The sequence below is a fragment of the Diabrotica virgifera genome, chromosome 9, assembly GCF_917563875.1.
Source record: "Diabrotica virgifera virgifera chromosome 9, PGI_DIABVI_V3a".
Lineage (NCBI taxonomy): Eukaryota > Metazoa > Arthropoda > Insecta > Coleoptera > Chrysomelidae > Diabrotica > Diabrotica virgifera.
The window spans coordinates 225,014,245-225,036,797 of NC_065451.1; the positions used below are offsets into that span (position 1 = coordinate 225,014,245).

A 22,553-nucleotide genomic window follows, 5' to 3' on the forward strand; every position below is an offset into this window, starting at 1 on the left:
GATTAACTACCACGGCGTCAGGAATTTTTTTAAATAAACATTAATTATTGGTGCTACGCGCAGGACAGCGGATAGTTTGCTCTGATTGGGCATTCCAATGACCTTTGATAATGATGTGATACATTTTAATTTTTATTACATTTAGATATAAATAAATAAATTTGTTTATTGCAAAATAAAAACACATACTCTATGCTTGGAAATAACACTTTTTTTAGCAAGAACTTTCTTTGTTCATATATTTTAACTTAGAGAATAAAAGTTTATTATTTTTAAACATATGCAATTGTTTAAACAATATTTCACAAACAATAATAAAATTAGTTTGATTTTTGTGGAATTAAAATATTAAAATACAACAAAATATAGAGTAAGAAAATAATATATTAGATAAAGATTGGAAGAAATTTTGGTGCAAATCAACTTGTGTGAATCGAACACCGCTGTCCTGCGCGAAGCACCAAAAATTAATGTTTATTTAAAAAATTTCCTGACGCCGTGGTAATTAATCCATTTTAATTTTGCATATTGCAAATGAAAGGTACAGTACACTTCTATAAGTAAAAGAAAATTCAACTTGCTATCTGCTTTATTTTCAGTCCTGCAACATTTAAAAAAAAAATGAATTTTTTTGCGAAAGCTGGATTGCAAAATTTATTTTGCAAAATCTATTAAGCCGATCTTAATAAAATTTACAGTGTTGTTTTACTATATCAGAAAGTTTTTCTGGGTAAAATATGAAGGTCCTAAGTGTAGCATAAATGGTTGAAAAACGTAAAATGCGAATACTTGTTTTCGTATGTTTTTTTTTGCAATTATTGCTATTTTGCAACAAGGGTGACAATTTTTTAAATTTTTAACCAATTCTATATTGTAGGAAATTTAATTACGCAACTTTTATGTTAGTACAACTTTTCTCAAAAATGAATAGTTTTAAAGTTATAATCAAAAAACCAATAAAAAAATCGAATTTTTCCTTCATATTTTGACATTTTGATTATTTAAACAATGTTCCGGACCATTTTGAGTGGGAGGATAACTCAAATATTATTATTTGAGTTATTTTCAAGAAATTTCTGCAAAAATATTTGAGTCACCTCTCAACGTCCATCTCAAAACAGATGCGCCCTGGACTATAAATAAACAATATACTTGTCATTAACAACATTAAGCGAAAGAAAGTAATTTATCAGGTAAAGTAAATTATCACAAACGCGTGAGAGCGAGAGAGATGCACCATTGGACGGCCTCTTCAATACGCGCTTAGCGCTCATTGTTAATAATAATTAGCGCTCATTGTGATAAAATAATGACAAAAATTTCTTCAGGATCTTGTAGGGGGGGCTTTAAACTTTGATTTGTACACTTTTTGACTTTCATAATAATAATTTTTAACCGAGTTATTAAGCCTTAACAAATGGCTATTTTCGCGTTTTTCAAATTTTAAATCGCGCATAACTTGACAACAATCAATTTTAGAGGAAAATCACAAGAGACGTTTTTTGCTCAGAATGACCCAAAGAATCTAAAAAAAAATAAAAAAAATTGTCCGAAGTAAAAAAAGTGATTTTTTGAATTTGTTAAAAAAATTCTTTGAATAATTTTCGGACCGCGGTACCTCTTGTCACTCTGTGGATTTGTTATAAGGACTTCTTTTTGAGTAAGTTTGTGCAAAAAAAACGAACTGGAATAATTTACCACGGGGGCCAGCATACATCCCGGACTATACGTCAGTAGGGCAATATCCATAGGAATCACCTTTGTTAAAAGTGTTAACTAAAAAACGAATTCTATTCTAAAAAGAATTCTATTTGACGTTCAAACATTTGAATTCATGTTTTTAATGAACCACCGACTAAAAATTGATAAGTGCGGCAAGCTGTCTTATCATTATCAGCTCTGACAGATAAATACCCGACCACATGTTATTTCCAACAAAAACTCACTAGGTAAAAAACTAGGTATTTACCAATACTTACAAATTAATTTTCTTACTTACGTAAGTATTTTTAAAACAGACTAAAGTAACTTTTTACGGAAAGAGAAAGTTTCAAAACATAAACAACAAACCACTGCCGAGTTTTTTCGTGAATAAGCAAAAATATTTTATGAATTATAAATCTATTCATTTTGACGCTGTGTTTTGTCGATTAAATATTAAAACAGAAATTACTTACGTTTTCGGTGGTAACAACAAAGTTTGGGTGCTTGTCCTAGGGTAACAATTCTTATAATAATTCAAGGTTACTAACTACCGGGAAAACAGCATTGTATACAAAAACACTAACTACGTCTTTGAACCACGCGGACTTTTACGAATCTGACACACGAAAACAATGGTTGCACTAAATTGAGACGAGACAAAACTTTCACAGAAAACTCTACACATGTCAGTCCGACAATGTTTTCAAAACACGAAATTTTTGACGAATGTCGCACTTGTCTTATTTGGATAACAATCGTGTATCGTGTGTCTGGATTCGCGAGATAAATGCTGCGCCTGCGTGGTGTTTTAGTAGGGCCGATTATTGACTAAATGACGTAGGGACCCACTTTAATGTGGGAAGGAATACTTTATTTTAGCCTAATACGCTAATAGTTTTAATATTTTTGGCTGATAGCTGTAGCACTTTGGAAAATAGTTGAGGTTTTCCATATCTTTATTATTTGAACGTATGTGATTTCTTTATGTGTGATTGTCACTGTCAACATCAATAGGGCTTTTCATCGATTGTCATTTGTTTCGAGCTTCTGTCATATGACAGAAGCTCGAAACAAATGACTGAATGAAAAGCCCTATAGATATGTGCCAAAAAGTAACTTCATTGATTATTTATTTATATTTTATAAAAATTCGCATTGGTTTGTAATTGAGGCTGTCGACGTGAGAAGGGCACATAGGCTCATGTGCCCCTTTTAAGCAGAATGGCTATTTAGGTCCCGTGAGTCTAAACTTAGAATTTAAAAAACATTAATTAGACTAGTGGTCACATAACGAGCGATCCACAATTATTGGGATCAAAGCTAGCCGTGCAAAAAATTAAGTATGTCTTGTTTTACTCCTGAATTTATATCATTGGTTTATCAATTAATTTTGATTACCATTATAAAAACATAAAAAATCAGTCAAAACCTTTAATACAGAACTTAAATCAAAAATAAAAAGAATTAACAAAATTACAAGTAACAATAATAAATAAAATCAAACAAGATGCTGTATATGTCAACCACCAACATCTCTACATAACCTAACTATTCTTGTTAAGTTGACGTACACTGCAAAGTTGACGTAAACTGGAAAGTATCATAGCGTTATATATTAGCATAGAGAGAGTGTCATTCAGAACGAAGTGACGACACCATCTTTTTTATTTGGATTAGTGCTGTTTCACTCTTACGCATAGTAAAGCTGCTACAGTTGTCCTCCTCTTCCGTGCCTATATTTACACTGAATGTGATCATAGATTTTCGATACAATGTGTTAGAAAGAGATGCAGAGATGCACACTGAATGTCATCATAGATTTTCGATACAATGTGTTAGAAAGAGGTGCAGCAAACCAGTCCATGAGATCTTGTCGTCAGGAAGCGCGGAAGGTAGGCTCCCTCTATGTTAATATGTACCTCTATGGAAAGTATATCTAAATTAAGAATAGACATGCACTGTATAGCTATCTCTGTCGTTCAGAGCCACCAATGGTGACAATAATTTTGGATCACACGTTATCTATGGATGTGAATATGTGAAACGTGTACCCTCTCATCCACTGATGAAAATCAACTGAGAATATTTAAGCTCAAAATAGTAAAGAAGATCAAAGTAAGTTATCAATCGAAGTAGCAGAGAAAACGACAATATATGTCGTTCCCATACCCCCAGATTGACAACAGGTGGAATATTTTCTTTGGTTACACCTCCGGAGATTTTCAAAATGTATAAATCAAACAGGATGCCGAGGAAATTAAGATGGGACTACTGATGAGGGGGGGAAAGACCTTCGAAACCGGTATAGACTCTTCCTTCACTCTCCGATTTAACCAGAGTATTATGCAGCTGCTGCATTTTCGTGTTGAAAAGAAATTGAAAATGTTTATACATTTTTAATTCATTTACTCTTTTGTAGGAATATTAAGGAATCTTTCTTGTTGGAACTTTTACCACGCTGAGCAGATGAGTTGTGAATTATTTAAAATTCTCTCATCTTAATTTCCTCGGCATCCTGTTTGATATATAAATTTTGAAAATCTCAGGAAGTGTAACCAAAGAAAGTATTCCACCTGTTGTCAATCTAGTGGTATGGGAACGATATTTATTGTCGTTTTCTGTGCTACTTCGATTAATAACTTACTTTGATTTTCGGTAGATGGCTCTAGTTCATACGTGACATTTCTTTCTTTGCAATTCGGAAAGGCCCAAAGTGTGATGCCTGGAGAAATCGGAGAGAAGAGGATATGGGACTACTGATGAGGGGAAAAGACCTCTGAAACCGGTATAGACTCTTCCTGCACTCTCCGATTTAACCAGAGTATTATGCAGCTGCTGCATTTTCGTGTTGCAAAGAAATTGAAAATGTTTATACATTAGTAAAGAAGATATTTGGACAAACCCAATGCAGCGATGGTTCGTGGAGAATTAAAATGAACCACGAGATGGATGAACTAATGCGGATCGCAGATATTTTTACATTTGTAAAGTCGCAAAGACTAAACTGGCTTGGTCACCTAGAAAGAATGCCAGATAATCGAGTTGTAAAAATAATCCAGAGATGGAAGCCCCAAGGAAACAGAACAACAAGAGGAAGGCCCCGTAAAAGATGGATAGACGACGTAGAGAGGGATCTTAAAACCATGAACATCAGGCAGTGGCGAAGGAAAATATCCGACAGGGCAGAATGGATGAACATTGTTAAGCAGGCCAAGACCCACAAAGGGTTGTAGCGCCATTAGAAGAAGGCTATTTAGGTCCGCCATGTTTTCCCCTTTTCAATGGTATAACCAGAGACATGTTAACAATAGACTAGGCTAGTTATATGCCACTCAATTCATCGGGGTGTAACTGTGTAACGTCAATATCAAGTACGGTGGTCCAGCTATCTTTGTCTGTCGTGCGAGTGTGAGCGTATCTACCAAGAGGTGGGAGTAATGGAACGACACAAATTCAGAAACGGCGGCCATCACATGCTAGAGAGAGAAAGCTAAGCGCCGGTAAAGAGAGATAGACCACCGACCCGAACTGCTCCGCGTTACGCTATTTTTCGGAACTGACCTAATCTACTTGTTACTATATCTATGGGTATAACTTTCATGTATTTATCTTTAAAAATGAGGTTGGTAGAACTGTTTGAATATTAGTGTGCAAGCTGTTTTTTCACCCATGTGATTGTTTATAGATATGGTTTCTGCAGGTGTTTTGTATTTTAGTGAGGTTAACGTACCGGTGTTTTTATTGTCTTGCGAGTTTTATTGTTTTCTCCCATTTTGAAAAAAACATGAAAACGTTGAATTATCCACGTCCGTCTGTCCGTCCGTCCGTCCGTACGTAAACACAACTCCTTCGTCATTATACCAGGTAGAATGACAAATGAGGTGTCGAATGAAAGTTTATAACCCAAGAATGATATTAAAAGTGATAAATTTGACCTCGGACTTCCGGTTTTAGAATTGTAACCGAAAGTACTGTTTTATAGCCGCAGAAATAGTACAAACGAAATATATAATTCCGGATTCATGCCTGTCTGTCCGGGAATATAACTCCTCCGTTATTAAAACAGATAGAATTACAAATGAGGTGTCTATATAATGAAACTTATAACCCAAGGATAGTATTAAAGATGAGAAATTTGACCCCGGACTTCCGGTTGTAGAGTTGCAACCGGCAGTACTGTTTTAAAGTCGCTGAAATAGTACAAGCAATATATTATTCTACGCGCCTTAGCAAGACGGAAAATTGCCACAAAAGTACGATGTTATAATGTTGTTCTAAAGCTATTTCCTTGTGGCATTTTTATAATTAACTATTTTCAATGGAAAATAGGCCACACTTTTACCAAAAAAATTATTTTATTAACGTTACCCAGTATTATTTTGTATTTTGACAACGTCACCCGACTTGGGCATCGAAACTTTAATAATCTTTTTTTTTTTGTAAAATTGTGGCTTATTTCCCATTGAAAATAGTTGATTACGATATTATAAAGTATGATCGTAGCGGTGGCGTTTCATGTTCTCAAAGTTATACAGAAAACTTTGAACTGTACAAATGTAGAGATTTTGGAAATAAGGAGTACAACAGTTTCATCACTACAACTAAATGTCCCAGACCAGAGGTGAACCAGAAGAAAGTTAAGGATGTTACAAGCCTCTTCATATTCTTAAATAAAGATGATGTAAACTTCATTAAACATGAAATGTTGAATGGATAGTTTAATAATGTATTAAAATTGTATTGTAATGTATTAAAAATTATTTAATTCTATAATGCTTTGTATAAATGCTTCTATAAAGCATCTGTCTTATTGTAAATATTTGATCAATAGTCGATCTGCCGCAGGCCTGAAACTACCAGTGTGGTTTCAGGCCTGGCAGATCGACTATTGATCAAATATTTACAATAAGACAAATGCTTGAAAAGTATTGGGAATATAATCAGGACGTTCATCTGCTCTTTATAGACTTCAAACAGGCTTATGATTCAATTAATCGTGCAACATTATGGAAGGCAGTGATCGAGCTCGGCGTACCCAAGAAACTAGCTGCGGTAACACAAATGTGTGTGTAAGTAACTCTTTGCACAAGTTAGAATAGGGGGAAAAATATCAAATGCTTTCTGCCTAAATTCTGGACTGAGACAGGGAGATCCGTTGTCCCCATTATTGTTTAACCTGGCCTTAGAATATGTCATGCAAAAAATTTATCCAAAAATCAAACCAGACATAACTGCTCGGGGAGCAAAAATCATACTCGCCTTTGCCGACGACGTAGACGCAGTAGCACAATCAACATTAGAAATTAAGGATATAAGGATATTTTCTTGAGCTTTGAAGAAGCTGCATTAAACATCGGTCTAAAAATAAATAAAGACAAAACAAAATACTTTGTAATACTTTACAAAAAACTTCGAAGTGGTTAAAGAATTTAAATATCTAGGAGCAACAATCACAAATGACAACAAATTAGAGCGAGAAGTTGAAACGCGAATAATGGCAGGAAACAGAGCTTTCTTTGCAATGAAACATCTAATGAAGTCAAAACTTCTTTCACGAGGTGCAAAAATCCAGATATATAAGACCATAATACGACCAGCAGTCGCGTATGGAAGCGAAACATGGACGCTAACAAAAAGAGAAGTAAATAAATTGCTGCTGTGGGAACGTAAAATCCTTCGAATGATATATGGCCCTTGCAGAGACAGCGTGACAAACGAATAGAGGCGCAGATACAATAACGAGCTAGAGTCTCTATTCGGAAAAGAAAATCTAGTCAGATATATTAAAGGCTAATAGAGTTAGATGGGCAGGTCATATGATACGCAGTAACAACAATCGCCTTATAAACAATGTGTTCTGGGAAAGGCCAGATGGAAGAAGGTCTGTAGGGCGGCCTAGAAAAGGTGGAGAGATGCAGTCAAAGAAGATCTAGAGAAAATGGGAGTGTGACAATGGGAATTAGTGGCACAGGACTGACAAACATGGAAGGCAAAAGGCAATAGTAAACGCGGCAAAGACTCACGAAGAGTTGTAGCGCCACTGATGATGATGAATGCTTCTTGTTCTTCAAATGGAAATTAATTCCAATCAATAATCTCCTGTTCTATCTAAAAAGAGCTTATAACAGGTAAAAAGTTGTTTGTGTTTCCTTATTTTTTAAAATAAGCTTCATTTTTATTGATTTTATACTTAAAAAATGGCTTTCTAGAATAAAATTTAATGTATAGTAAGCATTATAATGTTAAGCATAATGGCGTAGTATCCTAGAATGCTTTTTTGGAACCATTTTCTAACCCTACCTTCACACCTTCTTGATACATTAAGCTCCCCCACTATAATTATGCATTTTGAGCACGTTGGAGCAGTGTTGCCAGCATACCCTTGATCTTGGTTTTTTAAATACTCTCCTTTTTTATTTCTTGGAGTTCTAAAAATAGCCGAACTTTAAAAAAAATCAAAATATAAATGATAATGGTAAAGAAATATGTATAAATTGTTTAGTATTTTACTAAATTTCAAATCAGCGCTGCTATTAATCGGAAATTATCTAGAATGCACTTTTTAGATTATAGTTTAACAGCTGAATTATTAATGTTAGGGTAGGGTGTCTTTATTTGTACAGGCAACTATCAGTTTCTGTAAATATAGTGTAGATAAAAGAACAAATATAGATTGTATCGATTTATCGGATCAATTTGAACTCTTATTCCTAATTTGGAAATAAAAATGAGAAAAAGAAATCTAGCACCAACGTCTCCTTAAAGCTCTTCTTTCTTTGTCTTCAGCTGTTAAAAAGTTTTCGTTTTACTGTGTTAAAAAGTTTTCGAGATAAGACTAATGTAATTACAACTAAATGTTATTTGGATGGTTATTATAAACAGTTAAAATGGTGTTAACGTCACTCTACCCTTAATTTATTTTTACCGTCACTAATTTGTTTAACGGATGAAAATTATTTCATATCAGACTGTACAGAGTAACAATTTACACAGTCTATATATAAAATAATACAAAATAATACAATAAACAAAAAGACAGATATACAAAATCTTAGCATACTTTACTGCAAACTCTTTAAATTTATTTACCATTTCGGTCTAATGCTGTTCGGTCTAGTGAGCTTTCGGTAAAGTGCTTTTCGGTCTAATGAGTTCGGTCTACTGCTTTCGGTCTAATGATTTCGGTCTAATTGTCGTGTACCATATTTTCTTTCTCTTTATCAGTGGCGGCTCGTGATTTTTACAATAGGGGAGGCTATACCTAACTGTAAAATATCTAGACAAATGTGCACTAGCAAAAAAATGCGCCAAAAAATGTAATTTAAGGCCCCATTTTTTGACCATTTTTTATTTACATTTCATAATATCATCCTAATTCATAATTTTCATGATATCATATCATTTTAAAAATAGTTAGTCTAATTGTAAAAGTTTAATACCAAAGTTTGTGTCGTTTATTTATTAACAATTCCATCTATTAGTAAATAGATACCTATGCATATCAAAATAAATACAGATTTGAAGTTTTGCCGTCCATACATAATGAAGCTTCAAATTTTTTAAGATACTCAACTGAATTTTTTTAATTCTAAACGCGGCCTACTGCGAATTCAAAAACACGATAAATTACCGATATTTTGCTTTGAGTTAGAGATATCGGAAAAAGTTTTTTGAGCACGTTGTTCCAAATATTATTATAACCCCACATACCAAATTTCATAACAAAATTCTCACTTTTAGATTTTTCATTATTTTTAGTCAGGACCCTAAAATTCGTTGTCCCGAGACGTACGCAACCACGCAACGGAGCCGAGAAGCTACTCTGCCTCCCTTGGTATATCTCCGGGCAGCGTGTGATGGCACCGTAGATGCCACTGTTAGGAGACCGGGTCTCCTTAAACGCCTGCTGCGCTGCACAGAGCATTAGCAACGGAGTCTGCTGGGCTTCTCGTCTCCGTTCATGAATCTCGGGATAACCCAGGGTCCTGCCTACAATAATATGTAATAAAACTGAGACGCGATCATGCGTTCTAATGCTAATGCTCCGTACGTTTGGATAATTAGTGATAATATGGAATTTACACGTTGTATAATAGTGAGACTGCTTGTTGTTTTCGCGATTCATGATAAACAAAACAGTGTAGAGTGTGTAAAAAATTTATGGGGAGGCTGTGCCTCCCTTGCCTCCTCTGACGAGCCGCCACTGCTCTTTATTATTAACTGTTACAGAAACAATTTTAACGGGTGACCTTGCCATTATGGGTGAATACTTCCGCAAGTGGAGGCTACTGATTCTACCTACATAATGCCCAAGCCAACAAAAAACTCTTCTTTCAGTTTGAAAACAGACTACTAACTCATAACTCAACACCAAAATATCTTGGAGTAACCCTTGACAGAACTTTGAGTTTTAAAGAACACCTATAAAGAACGGCAGCAAAACTAAAAACGCGAAATACCAAAATCCAAATGCTATGTGACACCACATTGGATTCCTCAACTTCCGTATTCAGATCATCCGCTCTCAGACTTGTATACTCGGCAGCTGAGTATTTTTCCCCGGTATGGCTTACTAGCAAACGCACGAAGATTATTGACACCCAGTTAAACCAAACAATGCGAATGATTTCAGGTACCATTAGACCAACACCGAACTATTGGCTTCCCATTCTGAGTCACATTCCACCGCCGAACCTACGAAGAAGTGATAATCTTCTCAGAAAATATAAAAAGATCCAAGCTAACTACCCATCGACCATGACAAGCTTGATATCGAAATGAATAGACTGCTCTCCAGTTATCCTCCATTGTTAAAGGCCCCATCCTTACATCAGGAACGTTATTTTAGCCTCACCAAAGCCAGGAGAAGACAATGGGAGGGCGACTCACCACAGGAAGTACACCAAATGGCCTGTACCTACACCTACACCTAAACTTTATGGTCATGTACATTTGTTCTGAAAAGAAGTATTGAAAATAATGATCACACGAACATCTGGTCAACACTATCAAAATTAGAAAGACGTCATATAGGACACATAACGCGCCATAGGGAATTTGAGCAGCTCCAGGTAATATTAGAAGGCAAGATCGAAGGTAAAACGGGTATAGGAAGGAAGAAAAAATCTTGGCTATGAAGCATCGGAGATTGGACCCATACAACAGGAAAAATGTCTTAATTCATCAAGCACAGAACCCAGAACAGAGAGAAAGGACCAGGCAACACTCCTTATGGAAAAGTGGTCCCGGTCAAATTTGATGAAAGTTTGGTCAATGATACTTCTTGATGTGTAGATTAAAAAAGTCCATGGCACCTGGGTCTGAATAACTACTATTCTCGAGTTACAGCCTTCTGAAGTTATTGGATTCGGGTGCTTGGTTTACATTAAGTGCACTAATTTACGGTCAAGTGAACGAAAATATTTATTATTAGAAGAAGAGAAACTCATGTTCTTCATACATACTTGCGTGTTGTATATGAATTTGTGGTCAAAAATAGTAGGATCGTATTTTAGTCTTCAGAAAACCTCCGAAAAGTCTTCAGAAAACTAAAGAAGTGCGGTATAAAATGTGCTGCTAGATCGATATAAGCATTATCTTGTTTTCATGAATGCTTCTCAGTTATGCAATACCAGCAAAACTGCAGTTCGGCTTTATCTTTAGAAAACTACTGAACAGTAGCGGATCTAGGGGGGATAGGGGTAATTCCACCGGTAACATGTTCCAGAATTAATGAAATAACTTTATTTAACGAAAATGGACGAGATGGAGCCATCACAACACATTTATAACCAAAGAGCGGATAGTGTGACGAAAAGACGTAAGCCCAGAGCACGGGCGCCCATTTAAAATTTTTTAGGGGGGGTGGCAAACGTGAAGATGTTGCACATTATATTTTGTATATGTACTTTGAATAACCATATATAATTCAAAGCACCGGAAAAGCCAGGGGGGTTACGGCCCCCTGCCCATGGGTATGGGCGCCCATGGCCCAGAGTACGATTTAAGGACCAGATAAGATGAGTTACGGGTGTTAAGAGTACGAAATTGGAAAACCAAGGCGGAGGATATAATGGAATGGAAGCTGATTCTCGAACAGACCGAGGTCCACCAGGGGTTCTACAGCCAATGATGATGAGCTTTTTAATACAAAATATTATGGAGAATAATTTTGTAGGGTTATTTTTATAACAACTATAATATTCATACTTAGGTATAATCATATAGAAGAAATGGTCAATGGAGAAGGCTTCATAATCATGATTTTGCTAACTTTCCTGTTTTCGACTTAGACTACCTAAAAGACCTTACGATTGGGATATATCAAATTAAACTGGCACCATCTTACATACAAGATAAAATAATAAGAGAAAATGACGAAGAGTTTCAAATTGATGAGAATATGGATGAACCGGGATTCATAAGAGTTCGAATATTTTCTAGGTTTCGGCAAGCTACAAAACACCAAGTATTCATTTCCTATACGGTTGATGAAGATAATGATGAAGATGAGCCTGTAGAAGAACCGATTAACGGGTACTACTGTACCTGTCAATCTGGTGCGAGAACGGTAGGTACTTGTGCTCATATCACCAGTGTGTTATGGTTTTTAGGCTTTGCAAGACATCAACCCAATGTTAAGTATCCTAATAAGTCGTTAGTTAACACGACGTATGATGCATCTAACCGAAATCAGCAAAATGTTAACATACGAATAGTCGAAGATGATTTAAACCCGATTTTTCCATAGACAATTGTAATTAATATTTAGCATTTACAAACTACCATTTAATTTGTTTTTTTTTGTATTGAAATCAAGTCCATGTTCTCTACCTGTCTTATATCTGATATGCGGCACAAGTTTCATGTCAACTAATGTATTTTTTTATATTTCAACAATTTTTTCTTTAATTATTCTGGAACATGTTACGAGTGGAATTACCCCCATCCCCCCTAGATCCGCCACTGTCAAGTAGTTTTTTAAAGATAAGGCGGAACTGTAGTTTTGCTGGTATTCCATAACTGAGAAGCATTCATGAAAACATGATAATGCTTATATCGATCTAGCAGCACCTTTTATACCGCACTTCTTTAGTTTTCTGAAGACTTTTCGGAGGTTTTCTGAAGACTAAAATACGATCCAACTATTTTTGACCACAAATTCATATACAACACGCAAGTATGTATGAAGAACATGAGTTTCTCTTCTTTTAATAATAAATATTTTCGTTCACTTGACCGTAAATTAGTGTACATAACGTAAACCAAGCACCCGAATCCAATAACTTCAGAAGGCTGTAACTCGAGAATAGTAGTTATTCAGACCCAGGTGCCATGGACTTTTTTAATCTACACATCAAGAAGTATCATTGACCAAACTTTCATCAAATTTGACCGGGACCACTTTTCCATAAGGAGTGTTGCCTGGTCCTTTGCAATATTGATCGCCAACCTCAATAAAGAAGGCACTTAGGAGGAGTAGGATGGGAATATTAAACTGAAGATTCACTCAAAATATTAAACACTTAAGATGCTATCTTTCAGCGACCCCTAAAAAGGGAAAAGCTGAGATAGTACATTATTTCACGGTTTTTGCTGTAAATTTTAAAGAACCACTTGGGTTGAAAAAAATTTGGCATACGCATAGCAACATGTCAAAGAAAAAAGTGATGTTATGCCAATGTGTGCTTTTGCCCTGGGGGTGAGTTTCACCCCTTCTCGGGGGTGAAAAAACATACGCCCAAAATAAGTCCGGAAATGGATAAACTGACTAATTTTAAGCAACTTTTGTTCTATAGAGTTTTTTTATCAATACTTTTCAAGTTATTTGTGAGTGAATATGATCATTTTTTAACAAAATAACCACGTTCTTAGACGGTTTTTCGCAAATAACTCAAAAAGTAAGTATTTTGTCGAAAAAAACCATTCTCCGCAAAAATATAGCCTGTAAAAAAGTGAAAAAAATGGTTGATGCATGAGGTCTCTAGACCTGGTAGAAGCAGAGTTATAGCTACTGATAAATAGGTTCATATTCGCCAAATTTCAGATAGAATATTTCAACGTGAAAATATCCAAAGAATGAAGCCTTTTTGGAGAAAACTCGTTACAACTTTTTTAAAGTATTTAAAAAAATCTTTATTTCTGTTTTTATAAAAAAAGTTTCTAGCATCAAATGTAAGCACATTAGGCTCAAACTAGAGTTGGTCCCTTTTGCTCTGGCAAAAAAAATCGGGAAAATCACCCCCTAATTAGCAACTAAAATGAAATTAATCGTTATCGCTTCAGAAGTTGCTTTAGTTATGTTGTGTTTATATGATCGGTAAGTTTCATCCATTCAAAGTGCTTATTTTTAAAAAAATTTGGTTTTAAAGTAAAATTTTTAAAATTTTTAATTTAGAAAAAAAATGCCTTTTTTGAAAATAACTTAAAAATTATTCGAAATACCAAAAATCTTAAATAATAAAAAAAGTCGCAGTTTATTTTCTAAATATTTTGTATTTTTTGTTTTTCTCTATGACCAAAATTGGTTAAGATATGGCTGTTTAAAATGTTGAGTACACTCGTGTTTAGTGACTTCTTCAAGCCCTTTCATCTATAGCCCTTTCAAAAGTAAGAACTTTTAACCGAAGAAACTTACAGATCATATAAACAATACATACGCGAGTAAATTAACTTGTGAAGTGGTAACGATTATGTTCATTTTAGATGATATTAGGCGGTGATTTTTCCGATTTTTTACCAAAAAAAAGGCATTAACTTCATTTTGAGCGTAATTTGTTTACTTTTGACGCTAGAAATTTTTTTTATAAAACAAAAATAAAGCTTTTTTAAACACTTTAAAAAAGTTGTAATGAGTTTTTCCCAAAAAGTGCTTCGTGTTTTGATTATTTCACGTTAAAATATTCGATTTGGAATTTGACGAATACGAACCTATTTTTCATTAGGTAGCTATATCTCTGCCTCTACTAGGTCTAGAGACCCAATATATACATTATTATCACTTTCTTACAGGCTATATTTTTATCAATAATGTTTTTTCGACGAAATACTTACTTTTAGAGTTATTTGCGAAAAACCGTCTAAAAACGTGGTTATTTTGTTGAAAAATGAACATATTCACTCGCAAATAACTCGAAAAGTATTGACTTAACGAAAAAACTCTATAGAACAACAGTTGCTTAAAATTAGTCAGTTTATCCATATCCGGACTTAATTTGGAAGTTTTTTTTTTCACCCCCGAGAAGGGGGGAAAGCCACCCCCAGGGCAAAAGGACACATCGGCACAATATCACTTTTTTTCTTTGACTTGTTAGCTATATGTATGCCAAATTTTATGTCAATCCAAGTGGTTCTTTAAAATTTAGAGGTTTTGCAATATTTTACCGTTAAAGAACGTACTAAGAAAGAAGAAGAAGAATAAGAGACTATTTTCTAAACGTGATTTAATACGAGTATCCGAATAAACAAGTACAGTTTAATAGTCGTAGACAGCAATAAAATATGAATTCTCAGCGATACTCACCCGGCTATATTTTATTAATGAAAGTTTGTTTACCAACAAAACCAGGGTTATTATGGTGATTAAGAAAGCATTAATAAAAAAATAAGAAATCTGGCAACGTGGCACCAATTGTTAAGAAAGAGACCGACCGACATAGTCTGGCGAACGTCTGAAAGCGATGGGATAGGTAATGTTGATACAAAGACCACCTGTTTACATTTTTTACACCACGATTGGGCATGTTAGTCCCTGTTGTGCGACCGCTCTCGTATGAAAAAGTTTGTGATTCGATATCAGAAATTGTTTAAACAATAATTTTTTTAAACAAATTCAAAAGATCTCACTTTTGCATTTTAAACAAAAAAGTCTGGTGTCATTTTTCTCAAAAGTTGATATTTTCGAGTTATTGGCGATTTAACCCATTAGCGCCCAGCGTTACCATAATGTGGTAACGTAAAACACATGATTTTTAAAAATTCTGCGGTATGCCCATGGAATTAGTCAGCTACATATTTTGAGAACTATCGTTTCTAGGAATACTTCAGGCACCTATAAAACGTAACGGATTCGTATTTTAGCCTTTTCTCAACCGTCGAGAGATAATCATATGACAGTGTGGTTTAAATTTATAGAAAAAGATGGACGTCCGTTTTGCGTAAGCAATTTTTGATAGTCTTCTAGTAACTATATTTGCATATTTAAAAAAAAATTAAGTTTATTATACCCCAACTTATTATAAATTGTTTTATTTTATCAACAATTAAATGTAGCGAATTCGGTAGGAATAGTCAAAGTACGCCGTTACCATATGGTTGCGGTGGGCGCTTACGGAGTCATAATCTTATTTTTTTTCAGTCGTGGATTTTTGTTAGCAGAAGCGATAGTGTTACTGGTGCGATGGAAAGATAACTCTGTTGTTACAATAGCATCTACGAATTGTGATGGTTCAGCATTGGGCACGGTAAAAAGATTTTCTCATGAAGAAAAAGGCCACATTCAAGTGAGTCGGCCTCACTATATTGCTGAATACAACAAAATATGGTGGGTACCGACTGGATGGGTCAAGGTGTTTCAACCTACCTAGTACCAATTTGCAGTAAAAAATGGTACTGGCAAATTGTAACATGGTTGTTGGATGTTGCAGTCCATATAATTCATGGCATTTATATAAAAAAAAAAATAAAAAAAATATATCCTTGCTATCGTTTAGGAGAGAATTAGCCCAATTCTCGCAAGATATGGAAGTCGTCCCTTATATACAGGAAGACCTAGTCTACATAGACAGAACTTGCCAGATCTTCGTTTTGATCGCTTCGGCTATTTGTTACATCAAGCAGTAGAAGGCGATGTGCTGGAGACAGATGTACCTACAACATCTGGACGAACAATGTGTAAAAAATGCAACGTATGTTTGTGTGTTAATTGTTTTATAGGATACCACACCAGACGATGAAAATATTCTCAAATAAATATTTAAAAAAATTAAAAATGTTGGTTTCAACGATCCTTAAAATTCCTTAAGCGCCCAGCGTTACCATATGGTAACACCATATAATTAAAAAAAAGACAGGAAACCGAAAAACTTGTTTTTTGGATTAAATTATTCATTTTCATCGAATTAACCCTAAAAGTAAAGATTTTTAAATATGTAAAAAAAAACTTGGGCGTTAATGGGTTAATCTGAAAAATGCGAAATTACGGATTTTCGAGACTCGAAAACTCATATTATTTTTGAGATTTCCAATTATCTACATTGAAGTGAAGGGGCTATCCTAGTGTAAAAGTACGAGATTCATATACTTTTTTGAGAATTTCTAAAATAAGAAGTAGGTACTGTACCAATAATTGTTTTTTAAATTTTCGATTTTCTAAATCTGACTGAATTGAAAATTGGGCCAACTCCCATCTTAAAGTTCAGGAAAAGACTCACCCATTCATATGTCAACCATCCATTTTGGTCCACGGGTGTGGATTTTACGGCCCTTCCTATTTAGGGTCTGTTTTTCGTTCTCGTCCCCAAAACTCCCAAAAATTTCGAAATTTTAACTCGGACCTTTGCGGCTTCTGATAGTACTGATCATTACCTTTCTAACGCATGTCTAATTTTGAAAATCGGTTATACCATTCAAAAGTTACCGAGCTCAGAAATATGACTCAATTTTTATTTAAAAAAGGGAAAATGTTTGTGGATATGTATGTAGTATGTACATATGTATGACATGTGGAAAAGTTAAACCGATCTGAATTTTTTTTCTGTGTTTGAAGGGGGGTCAGGGCCGATTCAGAACCGGTGTAGTTTGTGACTTTTGACCACCCCTAAGTCAGCTATAGGACTTGGTAAGTACAAAACGGCATATTTTTTGGGGGTATATATCTTTGGTTCAAGAAGAGACAGGAGAACCGCAAATACACTAAATTAATAGTGTTGAGTTAAGCTTTCAAATGGTCTCTAAGCCGTCAGGATCAGACATACACACGGCTCAATATCGCCGAAAAATTGAAAAACTAAACTTTCAAAATTTTGGTTTTTCGACAATTACTGAAAATTTCAACCTACGAGTTGCGCCAATAACTGGGCGTTTGTAGAAGGACTCTAGACGAATCTGACGGTGTATACCTCATATCCAGGAAAATTCTAATTTTTAAGTTATAGGCTTTATAAGTATGATCAAATATATTTCCTATGGGAAAAACGGTTTTTCAAGCTCAATAATTCCTGTAATAGCTTCAGTTATCATACTTGACCTTAGATGCATCAGATACTACTTGTCAATACGTTTCAAACTCATGTTTACTGATCAAAATCGGTTAAGCCGTTTAGAAGTTATTAAGCTACAAAAGTATAATAAAATTAACGATTATTCCCGAAATGGTTTATGTAGTTGTAGTGGTTACGACGCTAAATTTGATCTGGCAACGGGCAATCCGAGTTCATTAACCGGCCATCCCAATAATTTTCTTCAATCTATTTCGAATATAAAAAAATCTAGTGTACATCCGATGGACACTAGATCATTTGGGAGATAATGCGACAAAGGCGACCATTTATAAAGCTTAACATGTAATCGAGAAAAATTGCATTCAACTTCATACATTTAATTTATAAAAAAAACTTTGAAAAACTCCCAATACAAGAATAAAAAACCGCTAAACGCCGTAAAAATGAGTGGCGCATACAATATTCCAGCTACAAAAGATCTGATATGAATATTACGTGGCGCGAAAATGTATTTTCATTTTGATGCAAAATAAAATTTTAGTTTTATTTTAAAAGATTTTTCCATAATACTTGCTAAATTTGAAGTAAACGCGCCACAAACGAGTTTCAAAATTCAAACTGTATCAAAGTTACTCTTTTGTGGCGCGTTTTACTTCAAATTTAGCAAATATTATGGAAAAATCTTTTAAAATAAAACTAAAATTTTATTTTGCATCAAAATGAAAATACATTTTTACGCCACGTAATATTCATATCAGATCTTTTGTAGCTGGAATATTGTATGCGCCACTCATTCTTACGTCGTTTAGCGGTTTTTTATTCTTGTTTAATATAAACCGAAGTATATGTAAAAAAATGTTCATAAAAAAATATTGAAAATTAAACGATTTATACGCCATCTGCTGGCACCGCGAAAAAAAAAACATAGCTCCACTACTGCAGTGATTGGGACTAATAAAGATCCTGAAACAAAAAATTTCAAAGTTATTATTGAAACATAAGTTATATTCTATACCATCAACTAGGGGTTTTTTGATCGGATAAAAAATGTCAATTTGGCGATTTTTGAAACTGAAAATGTTTTAGCTAATTTAAAAAAAATTCAACACTTCGTCATTTTTCCAAATTTTAATATTCTTCAAAAATCCTAGTTGATGGTATAGGAAATAGCTTATATTTCAATAGTCATTTTGAAATTTGATGTTTCAGGATCTCTATTAGTCCTAATCACTGCAGCAGTGGTGCTATGTTTTTTTTTCACGGTGCCAGTAGATGGCGCATAAATCGTTTAATTTTAAATATTTTTTATGGACATTATGCAAATTTTCAAAACGATTGATACAGTACTTTTTATTTTAGAAATTCCCAAAAAAGTATATGACTTTCGTACTTTTACACTAGAATAGCCCCTTAAAACATTCTGACGAGTAATCGGGGCTTATTTCAATTTAAACCGTTGGTTTTTTAATGTTTAATTGTCACATCTATCTATACCTATCTATGTATGGCGAGTTTCTGTCGCTGTCGCTCTATATAATGTTCGGCGTATTTAGTATATTCGCAATAATTAATTCAATAAATAAATTATTAAAAAAAACTATTGTAACATACTACTCGTTGGAAAACCAATACCCCAGGCTGTGGGTGAAAAAACGTGATATAATTCAGGAATTTTTGAAACCTATCAGGTGTTGTAAAGGACGATGCCAGGAATAACTTATACTAAAATGTAACCAAAAATTTTGTGCGGTTTTTTATTTATGACGATTTTCATTTGTTAAATTTACAATTTTTAAGGATTTTTAATTTTGCAGCCTAGGCTATTTATTTTAGAGAAAAACTTTTAAATAGAAAATTGTTGTAAATTAGAAAACCTACAATTTGAGCTATGGCAAGTTTAATTTTGTTAATACGTTATTGCAAAACCAAAGGTCCAAAATGGCCGTTTTTTGCAATTGCCTTATTTACTGAAAAAATAACTTTTATGTATTTTTCTAAGGCTTTAAAATGAAGATCTTTCAATACTAAACATAAAAAAATTTGTAGTGCCCGATTGGTTAACTTGTTGTTTAGATATTATAATTTGTTTATCCCAAGAGGTCAAATGTCCAAGGCTATAACTTTTTGAAAAAAAATCGTACAGAGTTAATTCAAGATCCACTCTCCTTTTAAAGACTTATATTTTCATATTCTGATGTAAATATATGCGTATAATATTTTTAAGCCTATTATTTCGGGTTTGAAAATAAGGGGGCAAATTTCGTTATAAACATTTAGAACTGAAGCCGCCCCTGTACATTCCATGAGTTTTTAACTTACAGGTTATTGTTGCTGAAGACAAAATAAAGATTCAAAACTAAATAAAAATTTTCTACGACCAACTGAAGTCGAGATATTTGTTTTTGTTTTCTTAAATCGTAGTGACTTTATTTATAACAATTAAGAAATTATTTCACAGTCATTGACTAAAGAAAGACTGATATTATCTTAAAATAAAAATTATTTTGACCGAAAATTACATTTAATTATTAAAAATGATTTTTAAAGTGTAATGGAGGTTTATTTTTCGTTACGACTATGATTTATTGTGTCGGTTGCCCTTAGCAACGACTAGCAACTTATAAATACATTGTATCACGGTTTTTGCTTTAAATTTTAAAGCACTGCTTGGATTGACATGAAATTTGGCAAACACATAGATAACATGTTAAAGAATAAAAACTGATATTGGGCCTGTGTGTGCTTTTGTCCTGGGGGTGAGTTTCACCCCTTATGAAGGGTGAAAAAATATATGTTCAAAATAAGTTCGGAAATGGATAAAACGTCTAATTCTAAGCACTTTTCGTTCTATAGCATTTTTCACCAAGTTAATACCTTTCGAGTTATTTTCGAGTAAATACCTTAATTTTTCAACAACAAAAAAAAACACGTTTTTAGGCGGTTTTTGACAAATAACTAAAAAAATAAGTGTTTTATTGAAAAAATGGGTTTTAACAATAATATAGAAAATTAAAATTTGAAAAAAATGATATATGCATGAAATCTCTAGACCCAGTATAAACAAAGTTCTAGCTAATAAAAAATAGGTTCATATCCGTCAAATTTCAAAGTGAATTATTTCAACGTGGAATAATCAAAAAATCATGCACTTTTTGGAGAAAAATCATTTTTGAAAGTATTTAAAAAAATATGTATATCTGTTTTTAAAAAATGTTTATAGCATCAAAAGTAAGCAAGTTACTCTGAAAATAAAGTTGATCTCTTTTTTTTTGGTCAAAAAACTGGAAAGTCAACCCCCAATTAGCATCTTAAATAAAATTAATCATTACCGCTTCACAAGTTACTTTGCTCATGTATTATTCATATGATCTGTAAGTATCATCGGTTCAAAGGGCTTATTTAAAAAAAATGGTTTTAAAGTAAATCTGTTTTAATTTTTAATTTAAAAAAAAAATGTTTTTTTCTAAATAACTTAATTTTTTTTTATTTAGCTAATGCCTTGACAACTAATGGCCATTGGCATGGTAGGTACGATAATTTAGAACAGTTAGGTACCTAGTGTCATGTGTAGTGTGTGTGTTGAGTAAGTGTCTTGTTACTTTGCAAAGTCGACGTCATTGTCTTTGCAAAGAGACGCTAATTGTATCCGAACGTCTGCGGTCCCTCCGGTGAGTACCGATCTCACAAGGACAGAAACTATATTCATTTATTAATTTATAGTAAATGAAAAATTTCTGACCCTGGTGAGATTCGAACCCACAACCTTAAAATTTATTAATGTGACCAAAAATCACAAAGAGTAAAAAAAATTAGTTTTTTTCTGTTACGAATATTTTGTATTTTTTGCTTTTTTTGGAAGGCAAAAATTTGTTAAGATATGGCTGTTCTAAATTTGCATACACTCGTGATTATTGACTAGCTCAAGTCCTTTAACTACTGCCCCTTCAAAAATAAGCACTTTGAACCGATGAAACTTACAGACATAAACGACACACACACGAGTAACACAACATTGAAGTAAAATTGATTAATTTCATTTTTGATGCTAATTAGGGGGTGACTTTCCCGAGTTTTTTGACAAAAAAAGAGATCAACTTTATTTTCAGCCTAACTTGCTTACTTTTGATGCTATAAACTTTTTTTTAAAACAGATATACATATTTTTTTAAACACGTTAAAAAAGTTGCATAATTTTTCGGTTATTTCACGTTGAAATAATTCACTTTGAAATTTGACGGATATGAACCTCTTTTCATTAGCTAGAACTTTGTTTTTACTGGGTCTAATGATTTCACGCGTACATCGTTTTTTTCAATTTTTAATTTGCTATATTTTTGTTAACACTCCTTTTTTCAATAAAATACTTACTTTTTGAGTTACTTGTCAAAAACCGCCTAAAACGTGTCTTCTTTGTTGTTGAAAAATGAAGGTATTTACTCGAAAATAACTCGAAAGGTATTAACTTGGTGAAAAAATGTGAAAAATAGAACAAAAGGTGCTTAGAATTAGACGTTTTATCCATTTCCGAACTTATTTTGAACATATATTCTTTCACCCCTTATAAGGGGTGAAACTCACCCCTAGGACAAAAGCACACAGAGGCTCAATATTATTTTTATTCTTTAACAT

The 22,553-nt window shown here is 33.7% G+C and overlaps 1 protein-coding gene across 4 annotated transcripts in view; it reads right to left on the reverse strand.

The window, feature by feature from the left end:
* Positions 1-22,553, reverse strand: part of LOC114340015 (protein argonaute-2) — a 185,464-nt gene that overhangs the window by 156,000 nt on the left and 6,911 nt on the right. For 2 of the 4 annotated variants that reach the window (XM_050660030.1, XM_050660033.1), the window contains exon 1: positions 2,178-2,450. The exons of 1 other annotated variant lie outside the window; for it this stretch is intronic. The gene's annotated coding sequence lies outside the window, so the exon portion shown is untranslated. Of the gene's footprint in view, positions 1-2,177; positions 2,468-22,553 lie in introns of those variants that run through there. One more of the 4 variants, XM_050660029.1, reaches the window with a different exon arrangement.